Raw genomic sequence first — 26565 nt, forward strand, 5'->3', positions numbered from 1 at the left:
GGTAGTGCTTTGTAGCACAGGTACCTCCTGCTTAGTAACCGTGTTCCAGCACCGTCAGCTGGTCCACGGTTGTGCCATTGGCTCTTGTTCCTTCTGCCGCCCTTCCGGGTTCCAGCACCGTCAGCTGGTCCTCGCTACTTTCATTTGCTCTTGCAGCCTCTGCTACCCATCCGTGTTCCAGCACCGTCAGCTGGTTCTCGGCAGTGCCTTTGGCCTAGGTGCCTCCTTCTTGGTATCCGAGTTCCAGCAACATCTGCTGGTCCTTGGTAGTGCTTTGTAGCACAGGTACCTCCTGCTTAGTAACCATGTTCCAGCACCGTCAGCTGGTCCACGGTTGTGCCATTGGCTCTTGTTCCTTCTGCTGCCCCTCCGGGTTCCAGCACCGTCAGCTGGTCCTCGCTACTTTCACTTGCTCTTGCAGCTTCTGCTACCCATCCGGGTTCCAGCACCATCAGCTGGTTCTCGGCAGTGCCTTTGGCCTAGGTGCCTCCTTCTTGGTATCCTAGTTCCAGCAATGTCTGCTGGTCCTTGGTAGTGCTTTGGAGCACAGGTACCTCCTGCTTAGTAACCGTGTACCAGCACCGTCAGCTGGTCCACGGTCGTGCCATTGGCTCTTGTTCCTTCTGCTGCCCATCCGGGTTCCAGCATCGTCAGCTGGTCCTCTCTAGTTCCATTTTCTATTGTTCCTTCTGCTACACATCCGGGTTCCAGTACCATCAGCTGGTTCTTGGGAGTTCCTCAGCCTTCTTGTACCTTCTGCTACTTTTCCAAGTTCAAGCTTGTGTCATTGTTTTTTGATTCTCACTCTGGATCTCCCTGACGATGACCCTGAAGACGATGACCCTGAAGACCACACCGAAGAAGACCAAAAAGATGATCCTCAAGAAGATGACCAAGAGGTCAAAGAACATGAAGACAACCAACAAGATGCAGAACAACAAGAGACAGAAGACCAAGAAGCAGAAAAACCAAAAGCAGAAGAACATTAAGCATAAGACTAAAAATAAGAGCAAATGATATTGTCTAAATTATAAGCAGAAGAAGACTAAGCAGTGTATAGGGGTGAGTCCGTTCCTCCTCGTGGTTGTCACGTCGCCGTCAGACTCAGGACCTGCTGTCTCGGCCTTGGCCACTAGGAGACGCCGGACTGTCACATCACGGTCTGACTCAGGGTCTGCTATCCCGGCCTCGGCCACTAGGAGGCGCCGGACTGTCCCATCACCGGCTGACTCATGGCCTGCTGTTCCTGCCTCGGTCACTGGGAGGCGCTGTGCTTCACCCCCGAGTAATGGCGGCAATAGAGATGAGGCTCTTGCGCAGGCATCCGCTGGACGCAGGCTCCGCTCCTCGGTCAGTCATGAAGGGGCTGTGCATCACCATCCGACCTGGTCCTGGGGGCGGTCCGGATGACATCAGCAGTTCGGGAGCCTGTGAGGGATGACCTGATCCCTCAAATACTTTGGGTCTGGTCTTGCAGGCAGCAGGATATATTCTTGGTTCCCCTATGTGCTACTGTGTGATTGACTATTGTTTGACTCTGACCTCAGCCTGGATTTCTGACCCCTCTATTGCCTGACGATTCTGTACTTCTGCTATTTTCCTGGTTTGTGACCTTGGCCTGGATATTCTGACTCTGCTACTGCCTAACGATTCTGTACCTCTGCCGCCCTCCTGGTTTACGACTCTGACCTTGGCCTGAATTTGACTCTGCTATTGTCTGCCATTTTTGTACTTCTGCTGTCCGCCTGCTTTAGACTCGGATTCTTGACTACGCTTTTGGTCTCGTTTTTTAACCCCTCTCTGGCAACCGTCCTGCTCTGGCCGCTGCTCATATTCAGACAGCTACCTCCTGGGCTCTGCTGTAAATCCAGATCCCTGTATAGGGGTAAAGGGTATCGGGGTTGCTCGGGGTGCTGTCTTACTGCAGCCCAGACTTGCAGACGGACGTTACATTGGTGACGCTGGAAAATGCCTGCTGCTGCAGGCCAAACTGAACGCGGACAAATCCTGTTGTAATTCTTTTGTGACAGGCAGACCGGAAGGTGTAATCTTCAAACTTTTATAGATAACAACTACAGGAATGCCTGTCACAAATAAGAATATGATGAAGAAGAAGAAGAATAGGAAGAAGATGAAAAAGTTGAATATGAAGAATAATAATAGTTGAATAAGAAGAATCTGAAGAATGTAAAGAAAAGAATAATAGGAAGAAGGTGAAGAAGAAGATGAATAAGGTGAAGAAGAAGTTGATGAAAAAGATGCTGCTGCTGCTGCTGAGGATGATGAAGGAGAAAGTGTTGGAGAAGTAAAAAAGGTGAAGAGCATGGAAGTAGTGAAACATACATATCTGACAAAATATAAAAGAGGTTAACATAGTCAATATCTTTGTAACTCCAAACGTCTTAAAAATAAAAAAAATTATTCCTGCTATTCCATTTCATTGGGCTAAACCTCTATGGCTTTAATGTCTCCTCCACCTCCCCCAATACATTCTACATTATTAGTTGTTTTTCTTCATGTAGAATTAACCTACAAGGAAAGAAAGGTTTTTTTTCAATTCCGATATTTCTGTTCCATTGACTTGAATGGGACTTCCGGGATCGGAATCGGTGATACCCGATATTTTTTTTAGATCGGCCGATCCAATCCGATCCGATATTTTTCAATATCGGGTGGTATTGCTTAACACTAGTGGAGACTGATGTAACACTACCGAGATCATGGAACAGCAGAGACTGATGTAACTGTACTGGAAACTTGGAACAGCTGAGCTGAACAGTGAAGATTGATGTAACAGGACTGGAACTAAGGAATAGCAGCAGGGACTGATTTAACAGTACTTGAACCAAGGAACAGTGAACTGTACAGCGGTAACTCATGAAACAGTACTGGAAACATGTAACTAGGGAGGTGAAAAGCATGAAAAACTTGTGTAACAGTGCTGGAACAATGGAACAGTGGAGACTGATGTAGAAGTGCAGACACAACATTTACCAGGATAGCAGAGTCATTGTTTGCAGCACTAATATAGTATAGTGACAGGAACCTCAACTCTCTGAATACTCAGGAGTCAGGAGGTGTTCCAAAGCCCAAGTGTCACTAAGTGACTTGCCTTGTGTGACGCAACCAGCCGGTCGGTAACAAAAACAACAAGACAAGCAAGGGGACACCGGGGACACAATTGCAACGGTGGGCCCTACAATAGGGAATGGGGACGAGGACACTTCCTGCACTCTCCTGAGACTGTGTCCCTGCAGACTCCTCACGTTCCCTATACAGGTTCTTTCAACATGTCGCCGACCAGGATATCTAGTCCCTCACTAGCCCTGCACCTATCCCTTACTAGGGAACTGGCTAGTGCAGACACTGGTCCCACCGCTGTACTAATATAACACCAGGAAAAATAACGAACAGGGAAAAGCAAACAACTTAGCTTTCTCTGTTGCCAATGCTCCTGAGGCAACAGAGTACGGCACCTGGACACAGCTTCAGCTGAAACACCAAGGCTCTCAGATGAGCTGCACAGCAGTGCTCCTAAGTAGCACCTCTCTCCTCTAAGGTTGGTTAGGAAATGACCAGTATCACCAACAGTGATCCAGAGCACCTGACAACCTTTCATAGGAAGGCAGGGGTGTTAACACCTGCTGGCTAATTTAAACGTGTAGTAACCCCAGCGGCCACCGGGGGCAAAACCCCATCAGCTGAGCAACTAAGGTTGTAATAACACCGGCGGCCACCAGGGGCAAAAACTAACATGAAGCCAGAGGCTTGAAAGAAAAAAAAGGTTATATATGAGCCCAGATCTGCCACAAATCCAAACATGGGTCGTGACAGTACCCCCCCTTCAATGAGGGGCCTCTGGACCCTCAACACCGCACCTCACTGGAAAACCACCAGCAGTGAGGATGCCCAGATCCACCAGAGTTCACTTCTGCAACTACCTGACTTTCAGGTTTATGGCAAACGTGGGCAGATGGAAGTGGCAATGTATGCTCTGGAGGCACCACAAATCTCCGGATCGCTGACCTGGGGAACGAGTTGTGTATGGGCATATTTGGGGATAACTCCAGCTGGTAAGCCCCCGTGCCGAGGATGGCCGACACCCGATATGGTCCGATCACCCAAGAACTCCAGACCCCAGCAACACACTTCCACTGGATGTTTTTGGTGACCACCCATACATACTCGTTCACACACAGGTTCGGACCTGAATGTTTATTGCCACACACATGTTTGCCACAAGACGGTGAACTCTTTACGGGACTGACAACAGAGGCATCCCCCTGTGTCACCACACTTACACCCCCGCAATTCATAGAGGGAACCACCACCCTCCTCCGACCCCTCCTCCTACGAGGCCTCCGCCTCTCAGGGTTGGCTAATAGTGAGGGTCGAGACTTGCCCCTACTCCCTGGCAGCACCTATGCTGCCCCCACAGGAGAGGAAGGGGATGGCTGTATAAATACGGCAGAGACAGTAGCCCCCAGGCAGCAGCCCTCACACGACTGATCCCAGCTGACCACTTCTCTAGACTGCCAATCTATGACCGGGTTGTGTTTCTCCAACCAAGGGAGGCCTAAAACGATAGGTGATGGCATTCCCCCCAAGACATAGCACGACAGGGACTCTACATGAGTTCCTATACGCAGATGTATATTCTCTACGACTTGGGTCAACCTCCTCTGGCTCAGTGGGACAGAGTCAATGGCCTGGACGTGAGTCGCCCTCACACCCAGGGTAGCGGGGTACTCGGTACCGGGCCGTGTCAGGGGGATGTGTCACAGCAGCGGTGACCTGGTTCATGGCCCTGGGCGCCCAAATAATGGTGGTGTTTAATGTAGTTTATATGAATAGTTTGTGACACCACCTGTGGTGTTCGGCAAACGAGGTGACAGCCAACGCCCCGTGCAGATCCCCTGGGGCTGATGGTGTGTTGCAGCCCAGATGGTGTAGCTCCCCACAGGTGAAGCCATAACCCCAGGGCAGTGTATAGGCGCAGGCGGTGTGAGGAGTATTGGTACCCAGATGTAGCAGTGCTGGCGGTGTTGGCGCACAATTGAATGGAAGACACCAGGGCTTGTAGTTCCAAAGCTTTACTCACAATTCGTGGTACACACTGGTGCCTGCCTCCATGCCGTGTCCTCCGGGGCAGAGACTCAATCAACCTCCCGGGCAAGTCAGGATTCTCCTGTCCAACACTCTGCCAACATGTGCCTTTCCTGAATGACTCCTCTATTGCGCCTTTTAGTGTGAAGAACTCCAGTACCGTGGTTCTCTGAAGTTCCTCCTGTCAGATGTTATTAACAACTCTACTTGTATGACAGACAGCTGTAGCCTGATCGGGGACCTCCTGGATCCTGGCTCTCTATCCGTGTTGCTGTTGTGTCCCAAGTCTTAGATGGGGGTAGTGCATTTACAGCCAACTACTCCACCGGTGTCTGCTGCGGAACGATAAGTGTCCATACAACCCCGGGGACCGGGCCCCGGCCTTGTGCTGAGAACCTATAGGCAGGGTTCCTCTTCCAACCCACAACTCCTGTCTGTTCTCCTACTCCTTCGTTCCGCGCTGTTCCTTCTCTCTCTTATGGAAGCTTAGGTTGCAGTTCTACGTCTTTCTCCTGTCTCCTCCTAAGCATGAACCGCAATGTGGTCAGTGCTAAACTATCCTGTGTGTGGGATGCAGGTGTTGGAGTGCGGAAAGGAGTTCCCCAACTTACCTAGGTGGTGGGGCACTACACCTTAGGAGAAGGTGCAGTACCTCTGTGGCGGCTGAGCATCAGGGGCGCCACATACCCCCCCATTAAGCACAGCATGTCCGCGGGCTGCAAGATAACAAAGTAGACAGCAAAGAAACATACAAAAATTTTGTAATGCATAACAAACTTTTCTTATACTAATCTTCCTAGTATAGGAGGTACTCATCTTGAACGTTACAAACAATTCTATCTTAAATTCTAAAATTTTTAATTTTAAGTGCAATTCTCAATTCAAAGTGCTATTCTCTGTGACACATTTTTTCTCATTTTCTCTCTTTCTCTAGACGCAAGACGCTGACTGCAAATACCTGGTCCGTCACCAGTCTACTTTCAATTCTTTATTCACATCACTCATCTCTAGATCAGACATTCCTAATTCTTCTAAAAAAGCCATTTCTCAGTTACTAATACCCTTATAAAACACATTATCAAATACTTTACAGTAAAACATTCAACAGTTATTCTTGTAAATGCTGGACACTGCTGCCAGCCGGGATCTCTTGCAGTGTCCTTTGAGGCAGACATGATCTTCGAAAAGTGTCCATGCAAAAACATTATCTTCCCAAAGTGTCTCTTAAGTAAAACCAAGAAAGAGCACCCAAAGAGGTGCAAACTATTTACAATAAAAGTTTTGGATCATACAGCGTCCATGATCTCCTCAGTTCAAAATTGAAGAACGTTGCCAATCAAAGGGGCAACAAAAGTGTTACCAGAAAAACATGATAACAACAAAAAAGGCACAACTGGTGCAACAAACCCTCCTGGGTAACGAGATTTGAAAGTTCTTTACTTGTGTTCCCCTCCCGGGGTTCTGGAAGCCGAACTGGAACTGTCCTCATCCTGATTCTGGTTTCTCACTAAAGGACCTTGAAGCTGTGGCAAATGGAACCCATGATGTATCTCAATACCCATCAACTGCTCTTCCTCGCTAGGTGGTTCCACTGTCCTGGTACGAGGTCTAGCTCCTAGGGCTTCTGCATCTTGTTGTATTGCCAACTGTTCAGCAATAAGGTTCGGATACGGCTTTAAAGAAGGCTACTACTTGGATATAATACAAATTTATTATACAATGATTATAAAACACCAAATTAATGGAATGTATGCTAATGATATCGAAATAGAAAATAGTATGATATTGCGTATACTTATATATTCAAATTACAAAAGGTTTTGGTACATATACTTACATCAGAAAGAAGAAAAGAAAAGAATCTTCACTAGGGGCATTTACGTCTGTCTGGAAAATACTGCAGCTGGAGAAGTGGTCAGTGAAGACAGAAATGCGCCCTAGGACCCACACTGTGAAGAGCGTCCTCTCACACAGGTCCATAAGCTCCTGCCTTCAGTGACTGCTTCACCAGCTTTTATATGCTTTAAACAAAAGGTTTACACAATATAATATTATGTAAACATGAAAATACACAAGTTAGTTGTCTGATGTTCCAATCACATAATAGTGGCCACCTATCATGTGATTGGAACATCAGACAACTAACTTGTGTATTTTCATGTTTACACAATATTATATTGTGTAAAACTTTTGTTTAAAGCATATAAAAGCTGGTGAAGCAGTCACTGAAGGCAGGACAGTTGGCAATACATAAATTGGCGTAGTCGGCAGGATACGCAGAAGGCTTAGAATTGAATTTTTTTGTTAAACTTCCGATAGTCCAGAAAAATTGTGTAATATTGCGTACAAAATGTCTCTCTTTAAGAAGAAAGAGGATGGTTGTGCAGAGATCCCTGGCTGGACCAGGGCTCCATACAATATTATAGCGCAAGAAATGCGTTGTTGTGGATTGGCAGATCCCTGGGAGAATAAGCTCAAGGGCTCAGAGCCCCATGATGTTGTTGGTTTACTCATAGGGATCCCTGCTAAGGCAGGTGATGTGGTTAATCCCTCGATGTTGGTGAGTTACTCGAGGCTTTCCCTGCAAAGGCAGGTGATGCAATTAACCCATGATGTTGTTGGTTTACTCATAGGGATCCCTGCTAAGGCAGGTGATGTGGTTAATCCCTCGATGTTGGTGAGTTACTCGAGGCTTTCCCTGCAAAAGCAGGTGATGCAGTTAACCCCTGATGTTGTTGGTTTACTCATGGGGATCCCTGCTAAGGCAGGTGATGTGGTTAGCCCCTCGATGTTGGTGAGTTACTCGAGGCTTTCTCTGCAAAGGCAGGTGATGCAGTTAACCCCTGATGTTGTTGAAGTACTCAGGGGTGATGTAGAGTCTTTAGGACGGCGTATGTGGATTTTACTCAGTGTATACTGAGATATACATGAGCAAAACACCCATATGCAAAGAAAGTTGTCAGAAATGGAACAAAAAGAGGCTGTAAGTGAGTCTGTAGAGACTCCAGGGTGGGAGGAAACCCAAACCCCATATGATATGTTGGCGACTATGTGGTCGCACAGTGTTGGTTCAAGTGAACATTGGGACAAATATGGGCAAGATGCAGAGCCTGTTGATGTAGCATAATGCTTGCAGAAAGTAAAAGTAGAAAAAGGGGAAGAATTATGTACTCTTGGTAGGTGTGGCTGGATCCTGCTATCTGCATATAGAAAACAGCATGAGGAAAAGCAAAGAATGTTAACTAAAGTGCAGGAATTGGAAATACAGCCATGTGAGGTCCAGAATGCATTGGTGGCAGCACAGGGTCAGAATAAGTTATTAATGGACAAATGTGTTGGAACTCAGCATGATGCAGGACAGGCTGCTGTATGTGTAACACAGTATAAGTGCAGAAAGAAGAGGGAGAAGGTGAACAGGAATGAAGCTTTGGCCATGGCTAGAGCAGAGATGGAGAGGAACCCAGATCAGTGGGATGGTGATGCACAGGAGTCAACTGACTCTGAAACTGTCACCATCCCAGAACAGGGGGATGATCATTTTGATGGGGAGATGGAAGAAATGGATCCTCTTCTTAACCCATTAAAAGCTCATCGTATTTGCGAGATCCTGGTTGTAGAGACAGCTGCAGGGAAGCAAAACCAGAATGAGGTAGAAGATTGCAGTGTGTCTAATAGATCTGAGTTGCAATCTACATTAAGTAGAAGAAATACTAGGGGTGGCAAGGCCCCGGCAATGTTCAGATTCAGGCGATCTGATGATCTCATGTTGTTCTGTACTAATTATTTGGCATTGTACAGAAATGTTTGCAATCATCCAGATATGTCTCAGAATGATCCTAGTTTTCTATTTTCAATGGCAAATCATTGTAATGTAGATTATGCCACAAGAGTGTCTCTAAGGAATACCAGTTCATATGAAAGATTTGTAAAACTATTAAACGAGTGGTGTCTTAAGTCAAAAGAGCAGGATGAAGTATCAGAGAATGTGTCTGCTGTTTACAGGCCTAGGTATTGCTTTAAATGTGGGAAGATGGGCCACATTAAACGTTACTGTAATACCAGACCAGAGAGCCATTCATTGCACCAGAATATTGATAGTATTGAGAATAAGGAAGAACCTGCCATCTACGATACTGAATTTACAGACTCCTGTAAAAAAGCCGACTTTTCTACAACTGCACAAAAGTCACAAGAAATGCAGATCCCAACGGTGGATAAGTGAGACTGGGAAAGAGCAGAACTTGTCATATTGTAGACCCCAAAAAGAAGGTGCTACTATTCCTGTGTTCTGTCTATGGGGCTGGATCATTTTACATGGGTCACCAGTCATCATTCCTGTGTTATCCTTTTAAGACAGTGTCCAGTGAGGTTGTTTGTTTGTTTTTGATCTGATAGGATAAGGATAAAGTGCAGTATTTGACTTGTAGGTATTTTAACCTTTCTGTGTTTTTTCTTTCAGACTGGACAAACCAGTTTTTCAGAGGAATCGGATTCAATGTATTTAGCTATATATAAGACATGGGGGTAGACTAATGAGCTCAAAGGTAAAGGTTAAAATAATTGTTTGCAAACAATTAAATAAGTAATCATCCCATTGTGATGAATCGGACAGTATTTAGCTAAAAGTTGTGGTTTAGTTTTATGTATGTTTTTAATCTTTATTTTCAATTAGGAACATAATAGGTTTGTAATCCGTTTGTATGTTGCACCTTGAACAGTTATGTTTGATATTTCAATGAATGGAGGTAATGTGATAGAGCAGATTTACCCAGCAGAAATGCATGAATATTGAGTAAAGTGACATGTCAATATCACAGAGAGAAGCTAGAATAGCTCAGCCAGTGGATTTCTAAAATTTGTTGGAATCAATTGGGTGTCCAGAATCTGCTCAGGTCATTTCTGAAGTAGCAGTCAATGTGATCTCAGATAATAATGTTTTCTGGTTTCCCTTTAGATCAAAATCTGATCTGTAAGTGTTGCATTATGCTTTCATCTTGTGAGACTGCTTTCAAGAGCCAAGCAATCTTCAGACAGATGCCAGCTTTGGAAAATGTGGATTTCTGAAAACCAAACAGAATCTATGGCTTTACTTGGCTCAGTGAGGAACACTAGCCATTTTTGAAGGGCAAAGACCAAGAAGATGTGACCCAAGATGTGAACTGTACTGAAGAAAATGTCTAATGGGAGAAATGATTAACAGAAGGATTCCAAGAATGATGCCTGCTGATCCATGCTGTCAGTGGACTTGTGGTAAACATTTAAATATGATGAATCAGACTGGGGATGGGGAGAGGGCTATTATATGTGGCTCCAGTTCAGATAAAAAGTGCAAAAGTATGAGGGTGGACAAATATAACGTGTAACAGTATAGTGATCTCTCCATCATTTGCAGAACATGTAAGATTGCCTAGAGGTGGGATGTTTTCCTTTGGAAATATCACTTTTTGTTATAGTCCAACTAATGTAACTAGTGGGTTAGTTGTTAGCTCTAGGTTAACTTTTCAGGAGTAATTTGTATTATGCATGCATTGGTTTGTTGTTGTTGGATAAATAATGTGTGGCTATAAGATATCCAAGGGTGGATTGTGGTGCTAATAAATATATGGATATCTTATAGCCTACATATTGTAATATATTGATTAGTCCATATTGAAATTAACCTGTAATGTCAGCATTAGAAGGCCCCATATCCAGTACCATAGTTCATGAGGTCAGACCTGCAATGGCTATTGAAATGCAGTCTGTGTGCTGAGTATACTGAAAGACAATGCTTGTTGAAACAGTATGTTTAATCTGGATTACTGGAAAGGATTAACCTTTGTGTACGCTGTTGACTTACTTGAATTTTAAGATCAGTGAATGGTGCAAGTATATTGAAGTTGTTGGAAACTTTGTCCTTATCATATGTAAATATCAGGACAAGAGTAAATAGTCCGAAGACACAAGATTTGTTTGATGTTATTTATTCATGATAGGTGGCCACTATTATGTGATTGGAACATCAGACAACTAACTTATGTATTTTCATGTTTACACAATATTATATTGTGTAAACCTTTTGTTTAAAGCATATAAAAGCTGGTGAAGCAGTCACTGAAGGCAGGAGCTTGTGGACCTGTGTGAGAGGACACTCTTCACAGTGTGGGTCCTAGGGCGCATTTCTGTCTTCGCTGACCACTCCTCCAGCTGCAGTATTTTCAGGACAGACGTAAATGCCCCTAGTGAAGATTCTTTTCTTTTCTTCTTTCTGATGTAAGTACATGTACCAAAACCTTTGTCATTTGAATATATAAGTATACGCAATATCATACTATTTTCTATTTCGATATCATTAGCATACATTCCATTAATTTGGTGTTTTATAATCATTGTATAATAAATTTGTGTTATATCCAAGTAGTAGCCTTCTTTAAAGCCATATCCGAACCTTATTGCTGAACAGTTGGCAATACACTTGTCGACGCTGGCAGGCAACTACCTGGGGACTTGGCAGCGAAGGAATCCCAAGATCACTGTCCCAAAACGATTCAGACCCCCCTCTGTCCTGTAGATGTCGGATCGGGCATGCCGGCTCCAACCGTACCCCTAGCAGCAGGGTCCTCCTCCTCCTCCCCATCAAACCATTAAGAAGGCCAGGGTATATAACTGGGAGTTCCCGGCGGTGCGGTCTCTGCTCCGGTGCAGGCATGGTGGTAGCGGGCGCTGTCCGGTGAGACACTGGGAGCGGCGGTGGAGCCCATGGCAGCTCCAATTTCGCGGGGGTCACTGGCGGGACCTGCGCAGCGGCGCCAGATCTGGGCAGGCGCCTCACTTCCTCCGCTTCAGCTCCCTGGGCTGTGTACAACTCCTCCGGTATCAGCAGCAAAGAGGGGACAGTATACGCTGCCGATGGCATGGCAGCGGCTCCAAGCTCCGCAAGGTCTGCCAGGAAAAGATCCAGTGCAGCAGCGGCGGGTACCGGTGTCGCGGGTACCGTAGGTGTACGCCCCTCCTGGTTCAAGTTCAATGTCCAAAGCACTTCTCGCCTCAGTCACAGGCAGCGCGTTAGCTGGATAATCTCGTCCTCCAGGGTACTCGGTACCGGGCCGGTGTCAGGGGGATGTGTCACAGCAGTGGTGACCCGGTCCGTGGCCCTGGGCACCCAAATAATGGTGGTGTTTAATGTAGTTTATATGAATAGTTTGTGACGCCACCTGTGGTGTTCGGCAAGCGAGGTGTCAGCCAACACCCCGTGCAGATCCCCTGGGGCTAATGGTGTGTTGCAGCACAGATGGTGTAGCTCCCCACAGGTGAAGCCGTAACCCCAGGGCAGTGTATAGGCGCAGGCGGTGTGAGGAGTGTTGGTACCCAGATGTAGCAGTGCTGGCGGTGTTGGCGTACAATTGAATGGAAGACACCAAGGCTTGTAGTTCCAAAGCTTTACTCACAGTTCGTGGTACACACTGTTGCTTGCCTCCGTGCCGTGTCCTCCGGGGCAGAGACTCAATCAACCTCCCGGGCAAGTCAGGATTCTCCTCTCCAACACTCCGCCAACATGTGCCTTTCCTGAATGACTCCTCTATTGCGCCTTTTAGTGTGAAGAACTCCAGTACCGTGGTTCTCTGAAGTTCCTTGTGTCAGATGTTCCTAACAACTCTACTTGTATGACAGACAGCTGTAGCCTGATCGGGGACCTCCTGGATCCCGGCTCTCTAGCCATGTTGCTGTTGTGTCCCAAGTCTTAGATGGGAGTAGTGCATTTACAGCCAACTACTCCACCGGTGTCTGCTGCAGAACCATAAGTGTCCATACAACCTCGGGGACCAGGCCCCGGCCTTGCGCTGAGAACCTATAGGCAAGGTTCCTCTTCCAACCCACAACTCCTCTCTGCTCTCCTACTCCTACTTTCCGTGCTGTTCCTTCTTTCTCTTATGGAAGCTTAGGTTGCAGTTCTACATCTTGCTTCTTCTGTTCCTTCCCTGTGCCAGCTGGCTCACATCACTGAGGCAGCTGCAGCACTCCTTCCTCCATCCCTCTTCCAGGGATCCATCCTCAGACTCTCCTGACTGACTGACCTACAGACTGAACTGTAATTCTAAACTTTCCCACTCTTTTATATGGATCTCAACTCCACCCACCTCCCAGCACATCTCGTGTTATGAAACAAGGAATCACGAAAGGTGCTCTGCTACCCTCTAAGCATGAACCGCAATGTGGTCAGTGCTGAACTATCCTGTGTGTGGGATGCAGGCGTTGGAGTGCGGAAAGGAGTTCCCCAACTTACCTAGGTGGTGGGGCACTACACCTTAGGAGAAGGTGCAGTACCACTGTGGCGACTGAGCCTCAGGGGCGCCACAGACGCTTAGAGGTTTGGCCAGCGTCCTACACTTCAGGCCATGAGTCTGGAAAAAGTGAGCATCCACCAGATTGACTCCCGCTCCACTGTCCACAAACACCGGTATACCCTCAGGTACCCCACCAACCACCACTTCTGCTGACATAGTACACTGAGATGGCAAAATGGAGGAAATATACACACCCTGGTCTCCTCCCTCCACACAACCAGGGGGGTGCAGCTTCTTAGATGGTACAGAAGATTTGGTGCATGCTGGGCAGACCCTGACAACGTGACCAGTCTTCCCACAGCTAAAACATGCCCCCGCATCATGACGAACCGCAGGCAACACCGCTGGGGAACCAACTCCTCCCACCTGCCTGGGCTCGTCCACCTGCACCTGTGTGTCCTCCTCCCTAGCAAGGACCACAGGGGGCATATTCGCCAAAGCCACAAAAAACTCGTCCACCGACCGTAGAGATGGTGAATCGGCCGGCAGGGTGAAGGCCCAGGATAGGAGATCACCTTCAAGGTGGGCTATAATGAATTCCACCTGCCGTTCCACACTTCCCAGTGAACGAGGGCAGAGCCTGAAGTGTAGCTTGCAGGCCTCCTGTCTGGGGGAGATAACTTGGGCTCTGGTTGAGCCGGCATCTGAGCTGAGGCCTCGTACCCCTCCCACTGCTGCAGCTGCTGCTCCCCCACACCACGCAGCACCCCACACTCCTCAGTGAGGATCTGCAGAAATTGGGCAAAGGTCTGCATTAGCTCCATGGCTCACCAGGAAAAAATGGGTTGGTTGGTGATAATGTCACGAAGTGACTTGCCTTGTGTGACGCGACCAGCCGGTCGGTAACTAAAACAACAAGACAAATAAGGGGACACCAGGGACACAATTACAATGGTGGGCCTCTCAATAGGGAACAGGGACGTGGACACCTCCTGCACTCTCCTGAGGCTGTGTCCCTGCACAAGCTTTCTCTGTTGCCAATGCTCCTGAGGCAACAGAGTACGGCACCTGGACACAGCTTCAGCTAAAACACCAAGGATTTCAGATGAGCTGCACAGCACTGCTCCTAAGTAGCACCTCTCTCCTCCAAGGTTGGTTAGGAAATGACCAGTATCACCAACAGTGATCCAGAGCACTTGACAACCTTTTATAGGAAGGCGGGGGTAGTAACACCTGCTGGCTAATTTAAATGTGTAGTAACCCCAGCGGCCACCGGGGCAAAACCCTATGAGCTGAGCAACTAAGGTTGTAAAAACACCGGCGGCCACCGGGGGCAAAAACTAACATTAAGCCAGAGGCTTGAAAGAAAAAAAAGGTTATATATGAGTCCAGATCTGCCACAGATCCAAACATGGATTGTGACACCAAGACGCGCTATATTGCTGAGGGAGACAGCATCATCACAAGGGCATGTGATGTTTTACAGCTGCAGCCAGGAGTGCGAGTTGCAATTGCACAGAAAGTGATGGGCTTAGGAGTCAGGATGAAGGTGAAGAGGTGACACATAAGTGGAGAAAGAAGCATACAGTATTTCTCTGGTATAAGATATATTTCAAAGGTTCTTACATTCGTTTCTACTTTTCATTTTTACATCTGTTGAAATGATTGGGATCATTTAAATCCATCTGAGTAAAGAAAAAAAATGTTTGCATGAAATCTTTATTATTTATAGGATAAGCCACCCAATGTCAGTTTCAATCCCAGAAACTATACAAAAGCCATCTAAGGCTATGTGCACCCACTGCGGAATCACCTGCGGGTTTTTCCCTGTGGAACCGCAGGTAAAACCGCAGGTAAAGTGACCTGCGGTTTTCCTTCGGTTTGGCCTGTGGTTTTGCCCTGCGGTTTAACACCTCTACTATGTTAAAAGTGTGAAACCGCAGTGGAATCCGCAGAAACAATTGACATGCTGCGGTTTATAAACCGCAGCAAAACCGCTCGGAAAAAACCGCAGCGTGAGCACTGCGGTTTTGAAAACCCATAGGGTTACATGGTACTGTACCATGTCTGCGGAACTGCTGTGGTTCCGCAGGGCCAAAACCGCAGCGGAACTGCAGCAAAAACCGCAGCGTGTGCACATAGCCTAACAACCTAGAGAGTAAATATATTACACCCGTACCGGAATATAAACAGAAAAAACAATATCACCATGTCTCAATTTATATTCATAGCGTTGAAAGTGCGTAATTTAAAGTGATTAAAGCCAATTGTGAAAATTTATGTTGCCTACAAAAATTGTCAGGCTTGTTATTAAATTAATTAATTGGGCATCTGGATATATACAATGAAATGCAGCATGGACTCTTCAATCTACCTCGGCAGCATTTTTTGACACACTTCCCGGCTATTGAATGTAATCTGTTTTTCTAAACCGGCAAAAAAAATAAATAAAAAAAATATCCAAATTCTTTGCCAGCGTAGTAATTATCCAGCACATAGCTATCTATCTATTTCACAATGCACCTGACGCCCACCTGCAGCCTGGCAAGCAACAAATATCATCTAGCATCTAAAATGGGAAGCCTGGCTGTCCAGCTGTGCTTACCCTGTATTCATATTCTACATAGCGTGCGTTCAGATAAGCCCGTCTAATCACCGTGCACACTCCAAAATAGAAATGCTGGAGAGATTTCCAGAATCTTAAATAAAAAAAAGACACATTTATAAGCTGTGTGAATACGTAGCCGTGCCGCTCCGGTTCCAGAAAATAAGGAGTCGGGATCAAAAAGGTCTCAAGTAAGGGATTTTGCACTTCTGCGGCAAATGTATTTCCGCAATGTTTTGTGCTGTATCAAAAATAAAAGATTTTAATTAGTCCGTGAAAGGATTTACTGTACGACCTTAGACTTTCCAATGTTTTCTAATCCCGGTGGATTAAATCAAATGCTTTTAAGCAATGATCAAAAGAAAGAAAAACAACATGTAAACAATTATCTCTGATTAAACCAATTAAATAAATGTCTTCTGATAATATCCAGGCAAGATTATTGATAGACTATTTTCACACCAAACTTTTCAAAGAGTTTTTTTTTAACAGATCTGCTCTAAAATCCTCAGCAAAAAAATAACTTATAACTAGAGTTGAGCGATACCGTCCGATACTTCAAAGTATCGGATCGGAATGGATCGGCCGCTCTTTAAAAAAAGTATCGGTATCGCCGATTCCGATACCGGAAGTCCCATTCAAGTCTATGGGACTTCCGGTATCGGAATAAGAAAAACCCTGTTTTTGCCTTGTACAGCCTCTCTGGGGTCTGTACGGGCCTTTCGGGGGGCTGTGCAGGCTCCGGTGGTCTGTGCCGGCCTGCCGGGGGGCAGTGCCGGCCTGCCGGGGGGCTGTGCCGGCCTGCCGGGGGGCTGTGCCGGCCTGCCGGGGGGCTGTGCAGGCTTCGGGGGTCTGTGCAGGCATCGTCCGATGGGACTACAAGTCCCATCGGGCGATGCCTGCTACCATGACAGTGATTGACACATTAGCCAATGATGGGACAGTAGTAGTCCCATCATCCGGCTAATGTGTTGAATGTAAAAAAAAAAAAAAAAAATTACATGCTACATACATGCTACATACATACAACATGCATACTACATACATGCTACATTCATACTACATACATACTACATAAATACTACATGCTACATAAATACTACATGCAACATACATACTACATATATACTACATACATACTACATATATACTACATGCATGCTACATACATACTGCATGCTACATACATACTACATGCTACATACATACCACATATATACTACATACATACTACATACATACTACATACATACTACATGCATGCTACATACATACCACATACATACTACATACATACTACATACATACTACATGCATGCTACATGCATGCTACATGCTACATACATACTACATGCATGCTACATACATACTACATGCTACATACATAACATATATACTACATGCATGCTACATACATACTACATGCTACATACATACCACATACATACTACATGCATGCTACATACATACTACATACATACTACATGCTACATACATACTACATATATACTACATGCATGCTACATACATACTACATGCTACATACATAACACATATATACTACATGCATGCTACATACATACTACATATATACTACATGCATGCTACATACATACTACATGCTACATACATACTACATGCTACATACATACCACATACATAACACATACATACTACATACATGCTACAAACATACTGCATGCTACATGCATACTACATACATACTACATGCTACATACATACCACATATATACTACATACATACAATACATACATAGACATACAGTACATATAACATAGAGTAACATACTTACCAATACTAAAAAAAAGTCCCTAGTCTCACTTTATGCCATTGCTGTGTGGGAATTTCCCACGCAGCAATGGCATAAAGTGAGACTAGGGACTTTTTTTTTTTTAAGTGGCGGAGGAATACAGTGCGGAAGGATACCTACCTTCCGTCATTGGATTCCTGCAGCCTGTAGAGAACGGCAGCATCATCTGATGCTGCAGTTCTCTACCCAAGATCGTCGTGGGACACACTCGTGGACTGCTTCGGATCGTGGGTGAGTATTTTTGTGGTTTGTTATGTTAATATTTATTCCGGAAAAGACAATGGCTTCGGGGAACAATGTGACAAGTATTGGTAAGTATGTTACTCTATGTTATATGTACTGTATGTATGTAGTATATATGTGGTATGTATGTAGCATGTAGTATGTATGTAGTATGTATGTAGCATGCATGTAGCATGCAGTATGTATGTAGCATGCATGTAGCATGCAGTATGTATGTAGCATGCATGTAGTATATATGTAGTATGTATGTAGCATGTATGTGGTATGTATGTAGCATGTAGTATGTATGTAGCATGCATGTAGTATATATGTAGTATGTATGTAGCATGCATGTAGTATATATGTAGTATGTATGTAGCATGTAGCATGCATGTAGCATGCATGTAGCATGTATGTAGCATGCAGTATGTAGCATGCAGTATGTAGCATGCAGTATGTAGCATGCAGTATGTAGCATGTATGTAGCATGTATGTAGCATGTATGTAGTATGTATGTAGCATGCATGTAGCATGTATGTAGTATGTATGTAGCATGCATGTAGCATGCAGTATGTATGTAGCATGCATGTAGCATGCAGTATGTATGTAGCATGCATGTAGTATATATGTAGTATGTATGTAGCATGTATGTGGTATGTATGTAGCATGTAGTATGTATGTAGCATGCATGTATGTAGTATGTATGTAGCATGCATGTAGTATATATGTAGTATGTATGTAGCATGTAGTATGTATGTAGCATGCATGTAGCATGCATGTAGTATGTATGTAGCATGCATGTAGCATGCATGTAGTATGTATGTAGTATGTATGTAGCATGTAGTATGTATGTAGCATGCATGTAGCATGCATGTAGTATGTATGTAGCATGCATGTAGCATGCATGTAGCATGCATGTAGTATGTATGTAGCATGCATGTAGTATATATGTAGTATATATGTAGCATGTAGTATGTATGTAGCATGTAGTATGTATGTAGCATGCATGTAGTATATATGTAGTATGTATGTAGCATGTAGTATGTATGTGGTATGTAGCATGCAGTATGTATGTAGCATGCATGTAGCATGCATGTAGTATGTATGTAGTATGTATGTAGTATGTATGTAGTATGTATGTAGCATGCAGTATGTAGCATGTATGTAGCATGTATGTAGTATGTATGTAGTATATATGTAGCATGCATGTAGCATGCAGTATGTATGTAGCATGCATGTAGTATATATGTAGCATGCATGTAGTATATATGTAGTATGTATGTAGTATGTATGTAGCATGTAGCATGTATGTAGTATGTATGTGGTATGTATGTGGTATGTATGTAGCATGTAGTATGTATGTAGCATGCATGTAGTATATATGTAGTATGTAGCATGTAGTATGTATGTGGTATGTATGTAGCATGTAGTATGTATGTAGCATGCATGTAGCATGCATGTAGTATGTATGTAGTATGTATGTAGCATGTATGTAGTATATATGTAGTATGTATGTAGCATGTAGTATGTATGTGGTATGTATGTAGCATGTATGTAGCATGTAGTATGTATGTAGTATATATGTAGTATATATGTAGCATGTAGTATGTATGTAGCATGTAGTATGTATGTAGCATGCATGTAGTATATATGTAGTATGTATGTAGCATGTAGTATGTATGTGGTATGTAGCATGCAGTATGTATGTAGCATGCATGTAGCATGCATGTAGTATGTATGTAGTATGTATGTAGTATGTATGTAGCATGCAGTATGTAGCATGTATGTAGCATGTATGTAGTATGTATGTAGTATATATGTAGCATGCATGTAGCATGCAGTATGTATGTAGCATGCATGTAGTATATATGTAGCATGCATGTAGTATATATGTAGTATGTATGTAGTATGTATGTAGCATGTAGCATGTATGTAGTATGTATGTGGTATGTATGTGGTATGTATGTAGCATGTAGTATGTATGTAGCATGCATGTAGTATATATGTAGTATGTAGCATGTAGTATGTATGTGGTATGTATGTAGCATGTAGTATGTATGTAGCATGCATGTAGCATGCATGTAGTATGTATGTAGTATGTATGTAGCATGCATGTAGTATATATGTAGTATGTATGTAGCATGTAGTATGTATGTGGTATGTATGTAGCATGTATGTATGTAGCATGCATGTAGCATGCATGTAGTATGTATGTAGCATGCATGTAGTATGTATGTAGCATGCAGTATGTAGCATGTATGTAGCATGCAGTATGTAGCATGTATGTAGTATGTATGTAGTATATATGTAGTATGTATGTAGCATGTAGTATGTATGTAGCATGTAGTATGTATGTAGCATGCATGTAGTATGTATGTAGTATTTTTTTTTTTTTTTTTTTTTAACATTTAACACATTAGCCGGATGATGGGACTACTACTGTCCCATCATTGGCTAATGTGTCAATCACTGTCATGGTAGCAGGCATCGCCCGATGGGACTTGTAGTCCCATCGGACGATGCTTGCACAGACCCCCGGACATCAGCACAGCCCCCCGGCAGGCCGGCACAGCCCCCCGGCAGGCCGGTACAGACCCCCACAGGGTGCACAGACCACCGGCAGGCCGGCACAGCCCCCCGGCAGGCCGGTACAGACCCCCACAGGGTGCACAGACCACCGGCAGGCCGGTACAGACCCCGGGCAGTCCACACAGCCCCCCGGCAGGCCGGCAGAGACCCCCTGGAAGGCCCGAAATGACGGCGCATCATGATGCACACACACCGCGCATCATGATGACGTCAGGCTGTCAATCAACTTTGAACTTCCGATTCCGATGCCGAATTCCGATATTGAAAAAATATCGGAAGTCGGTATCGGAATTCCGATACAGCAAGTATCGGCCGATACCCGATACTTGCGGTATCGGAATGCTCAACACTACTTATAACCTGTTTAGAGAACTCTTTCTAGTAATTTGGGAAATCTATATGGATGTTCATATAAGGAGCCTTTTTTGGCTTTTTTTATCCTTGCGTTATGACATACGACATTTTTAAAAGTTACTATATCTTTAAAAGTCTATGGTCTTTTTCCTGCCACATGTATCTTTTTTCCCTATGGTGTAGCAAAGCCAGGTAGGCTAGGGATAAATGATGGCTCTACAGCCTCTGATTAAGTGCACCTGGCTGGCTCTGCATATAACCAGTCTAGGTGTTCACTTTCGTGAGTCAGCTGGGGGAAGCTGACCAGAGTGGATTGCATTGGAGAGAGAGACAAACCAGAATCCCCCTCTGAGAGGAGACTGCACATTAGGGTGACCGCAAAAAATCGATGTCGGAATTTTGTCCGTCTGGACCCCACAAAACGATTCCCCTTTCCAGATATTGAGATAGCCAAAATTTGAGCTCGATCAAACGACGTTAACCCGTGCCGCTCATCGCTCAAAGTTTGAAAAAATCCAAATTGAGGTATTTTAAGATTTAGGTATTTTGCATAGTCTGTTAGACTATAAAGAATGTGACAACAACATTGCAGAAATAGCCCTGACCAAATTTTCGAACCATTTGTGGTATTTGAATGCAGAGTTGGTGGGATTATCGTTTTTTGATCCCACCATTACAGACAATGAAAAGTTGTTAATGGCTAATAAATTGCTCAGTAGCACAGATGAACCATCAGAGCACGCTAGGGTTGTAAATCCAAAAGTTAGGAAAGAAAAATTAAAAGAGGTAGGAAGTAACCGACTTTAACGACCTTCTGACAAAAGATGAAGAACAAAAGTAATATGTCCTGCAAGTTGTAAGCAAATGCCGAGCATTATATTCTGACGTTTCAAAAACTACTTTAACAAAAGCTCTAGAATAGATTAGATAACTATGTAAAATTATCAACTCATGTAGGTTAGCGTGCTCTGATGGTTCATCTGTGCTACTGAGCAATTTATAAGCCATTAACAACTTTTCATTGTCTGTAATGGTGGGATCAAAAAACGATAATCCCACCAACTCTGCATTCAAATACCACAAATGGTTCGAAAATTTGGTCAGGGCTATTTCTGCAATGTTGTTGTCACATTCTTTATAGTCTAACAGACTATGCAAAATACCTAAATCTTAAAATACCTCAATTTGGATTTTTTCAAACTTTGAGCGACGAGTGGCACGGGTTAACGTCGTTTGATCGAGCTCAAATTTTGGCTCTCTCAATATCTGGAAAGGGGAATCGTTTTGTGGGGTCCAGACCAACAAGATTCTGACATTTTTTCCCCCCCATATGAGATCCGGTCACCCTACTGCACATGCCATGTCCACCAAATTGCAAGTATCAGTACAAATAAACATTTTGCTTGACCGAACTGGGACAAGCTCAGCCATGTATGAGTAGCCAGGGTCTATTTTGTTTACTTATTGCCTGGATATGGTTTTGATTTTTGGTGCTGTGCAGCCTATGGAAATAAATGTCCCATTGTTTTGACACAAGAAATCCAGTGCCACCTAGTGCCTACCTAAAAGCGTGAATCCCCACAAAGGTTAAGGATATGCAGGAGATCCAGCTCAAGGTGGATTAAAAAATTCTAGGCTTTATTGAAATGAATTAAAATAGCGATAACATCGAAAAAAATATACCAATCAGTACGTAGTGCCCACATGTTTCTGGGGTATATAACACTATTAATCATGGGGAACATAGAATTTTTAACTTGTCTTGAGCTGGATCTCCTTTATATTCTCCTTAATCAATTGATGTCCATGGCAATGACTATATTCCGGGCTCCGGAGGACATATCGTTGTATTGGTGAGCTGGCTTTTTTTTTCCCTTTTTTCGACAGTTCAATCTATAACTTGCGAGTGGCTTCCTGAAGAATGCAAATGCTTCTTCTTTTAACCACTGCACAGTTTCAGAACCCTGAGGGTATGTGCCCATGTTCAGGAATTGCTACAGCATAGTGTATGGGATTTCTAGAAATCCCATGTCCACTATGCATCTATGTGCACCTGCAGATCACCCGCGGAAACTGACATGTGGCGTATCTTTTAGGACTGCAGCATGTCAATTTTTCCAGCGGAGACTTGTCTCCATAACAGAAATGTAATCAATAGAATGTGTTGAACATGATAAATCCACATGGTTCAGTGAACACATGCGGATTTACCTGCGGTCAATGCAAGGCAGCGTTTTGAAAGCAGCTTCCAAAGTGATTCTCATTCCAGTTCGTGGGAATGTAGCCTGAAGCAGTTAGATAAAGTAACAAAATCTAGAACATGTGCACAGTAGGGATGAGCGGACCTATGGAAGTTCGAGTTCTTCAGGTTCCGCCGAACTTGAGTCCAAAGTTTGGTTCGGGTACCAGAACTTGACACCGAACCTGAAACTCACATAAGTCAATGGTGACCCGAATTTTGGTGGAGTAAAATGGTTGTAAAATGGTCATAGTAAGGGCTAGAGGGCTGCCATGCAAAGAAATTTGGATAGGATAATGACTGAAAATAACAAAGAATAAAAAAATATAAAAAATAATCTTAACAGGAGACAGAGGTCCAAGTGTTTGAGTGGAGTAGTGCCTTGCATGTGTAGCTTACTATATTTGCTAATACATAAAAAAATGAAAAAAATTACATTGGGTCTCCCAATTTTGAATAACCAGCCAAGGGAAAGCAGACAGCTGTGAGCTGGTCATATTATGCTCAGAAGTGGCCAATATCCATGGACCTTACAGATCTATTAATGTAAACCCCGAGCTGTCTGTTCAGCCTTTGGTGGTTATTAAAAATGGTGAGACCCAAAAATAATGATGTGAGGTCCCTCCTATATTTAATAAACAGCTAAAGCAAAGACGACAGCTGGGGGCTGATATTAATAGGTTGTGTAGGGCCATGGATATTAACCCCTTCCCAGCCTAATAAGTCCAGACCTCAGATGCCCCAGAAATAACGCATCTATTAGATGCACCAATTCTAGCGCTTAGCCTTGGCACTTTCCAATTGCCCTGGTGTTTTGGCAATTGGGGTAATGGGATTATGGGGTTGATGTGAGCTGTGTAATGTCAGCTTGCATCAAACCCATGGGTTGGTAATGGAGAGGTGTCTATCAGACACCCCATTACTAACCCAGTAAGTAAAACAAAACATACAGAAAAAAAATCTTCATTTTAAAAAAAAAACTCATCAAGTTCCCTTTTCACTCATTTATGAAAAAAAGCCTTACACCAGTCTGCCGTAGTCCAAATGGAGGTTCCACGATGATCCCAGTCTCTGTCTTCCAGTGTACGGAGCCCCTTCAAGGTCTGGAGCAGCAGCCACATCTGCTTCGCACACTGTGCTCCGCCGGGTCTAGTGGTGAGAGCTAGAATGATGAGCGGTGACATGATCAAGAGTGACTTATGCAGTCGCGTTCTCAAGGCCGCGTAGGTAACTTACAGTAATGTCTCATGGGTGATAATGTCATGAGGTGATTCGGCATGATAAAACAATGGCAGAATGCTGTGAGTGGCTCCAATATTCGTATCACATGCACCCATACTACAAGTCTATAGGTGCGTGTGAAAGATCAGACTGCACTCAGATGTCATCCAAGTGCATTCCGCTTTACCGTGACACAGGAGGCTGAGTTTTTATAAATCAGGGAAATTTTCAGCACTTGGCCTTTCCTAACGATGGTGAACATGCTATAACCCTAAGGTCTGAAACCTTGGTCAAAGTTATCTGAGCACACATCGCATCGGTCCATTTTCCTTTTTGTAATTTTTAAAAATGACAATAAATTTCCTTTTTTTTTCTAAAATACCAAGGAAATGTGTCATCTTAAACTTTAGCCCTTTTAGAGATCATTTCATCTTTATCTTGCTTAACTGTTCACATTCTCAATACCTGTAATTTTGAGTAGGGACACCCAAACAGTGTCGGACTGGGGTGCCAAGGGCCCACCTGTAACATTGACTTTGGGGGGCCACTTTTCACCTGCAAACAAATATTACACTACCCTCGTTCAGAAATTTACCTCTATCTCTATATAATAATACACTGTATAGTTGGGTTAATGGATGATGATATACTGCATTTTTCTGTACAGAGTGAATCAAGTGAATTATGCCTAGTTCTGCCATACAGTGAGGTTGGTGGTCCAGATCTGCCCAGGGGCCCACCGGGGGATTGCCCTGTTACCCTATGGGCCAGTCCCAGCCTGCACCCAAACTTTTACATGCCGTTGCATATAGATAGATAAACTTATTATTACTTTTTATATTTATGTTAATCAGAAATTCTCTCAATAATATTATGTTAATGTCCTGTAGAGAAGTCAATTACGATGCATCTTTCTATTTTCCGTGCATTTCTCTTCTGGTTTGGGAACCCAGCAGTAGAGTAATAACATTATTTCCATGCCACTGTGGCTCATTCATCCACCGCCGAGTAAAACTATTTACTATATTTTAATGGTAGTGAAGCCGCAGCTCACCCGCTGGTTACAGTCCTCCGCAGGACCGGCGCCACGGTATTAGTAGGCAGTAATACATATTAAGAATTTTGTAAGGAGCTGTATTAGTTTTGTATAGAGATGCCTGAGATCTCCGTTGTGCCCCCAATTCATACTGAGCTATACCAAGGGAAAGAAAAATGTGCCGTGTCCTTACTCCATGAATAGGAAGCATTGAGTTTAGGGGAAATATTTGCATACAATCGCCAGCTAGCACAGCCTTTATGGCAGCACACAGAGACCATGTGGCTCAGTAATATGGAGTTATACCAACTCACTGCCATACAGGCTGGGGGAACATAGCTGATATTGCGACAACGGAACAATAAGGCTGGGGTCAGACCCAACGTATAAAAATACGGACCGTATTTTATGGTCGTAATACGCAGAAATGTTCCCTGAACAGTGATCCATATGTCATCCGTTGGCAAGGTGTGGTTCCGTTTTTTGCACATGTAAGCATCTGTATGACATCCATATGCCGAGAGTTTCTCGCAGGCTTGCAAAATGGACAAATAATGGAGCCCAATGACAGGTTAAAACCCAAACGAAAGAATAGATATACACATAGAATACATATATGTATATATACATATATATATACAGTATGTACATGTCATTGAGACACACACACATATATATATATATACATATATATATGTATATATATCTATATTTCCTAGAGTTCTACATAGCAGAATAGCCGCTAATTCAATTGCTGGCTTCTGTAAAATCAATCCAAAACCTGACATGTAATGATACCTGGCTTACATACCGTAAATCATTTAATTTCAATTATTTTTTTTATATGTCTTTGACTAATAATTAGATTAGGGTTTGTGTGTAAAATTTGGGACATGTAGGTGTTAAATAAAGGGGTTAATTCATTGAAAAAAATTTGTGTGGGCTCCCGCGGTAAAGGCGCAACCAGAGAGGGAAAGCCCCCCAGCTACAAAAATCAGATGGAAAAAGACGCCTTCTTACAAGAGAGGCTTTTTGGATATTCTGTCTGGGGTCTAGATATCCAAATGGGTTAAACAAAAGAACAGAGATCATGTATC

The 26565-nt window shown here is 43.9% G+C and overlaps 1 long non-coding RNA gene across 1 annotated transcript in view; it reads left to right on the top strand.

Annotated features, from left to right (window-relative positions):
- Positions 1–26565, top strand: part of LOC141084473 (uncharacterized) — a 56076-nt gene that overhangs the window by 18625 nt on the left and 10886 nt on the right. The gene's annotated exons all lie outside the window — the stretch shown is intronic.

This window comes from Dendrobates tinctorius, unplaced genomic scaffold, assembly GCF_039654945.1.
Source record: "Dendrobates tinctorius isolate UK_male_01 unplaced genomic scaffold, ASM3965494v1 ptg000023l, whole genome shotgun sequence".
NCBI classification, from domain to species: domain Eukaryota; kingdom Metazoa; phylum Chordata; class Amphibia; order Anura; family Dendrobatidae; genus Dendrobates; species Dendrobates tinctorius.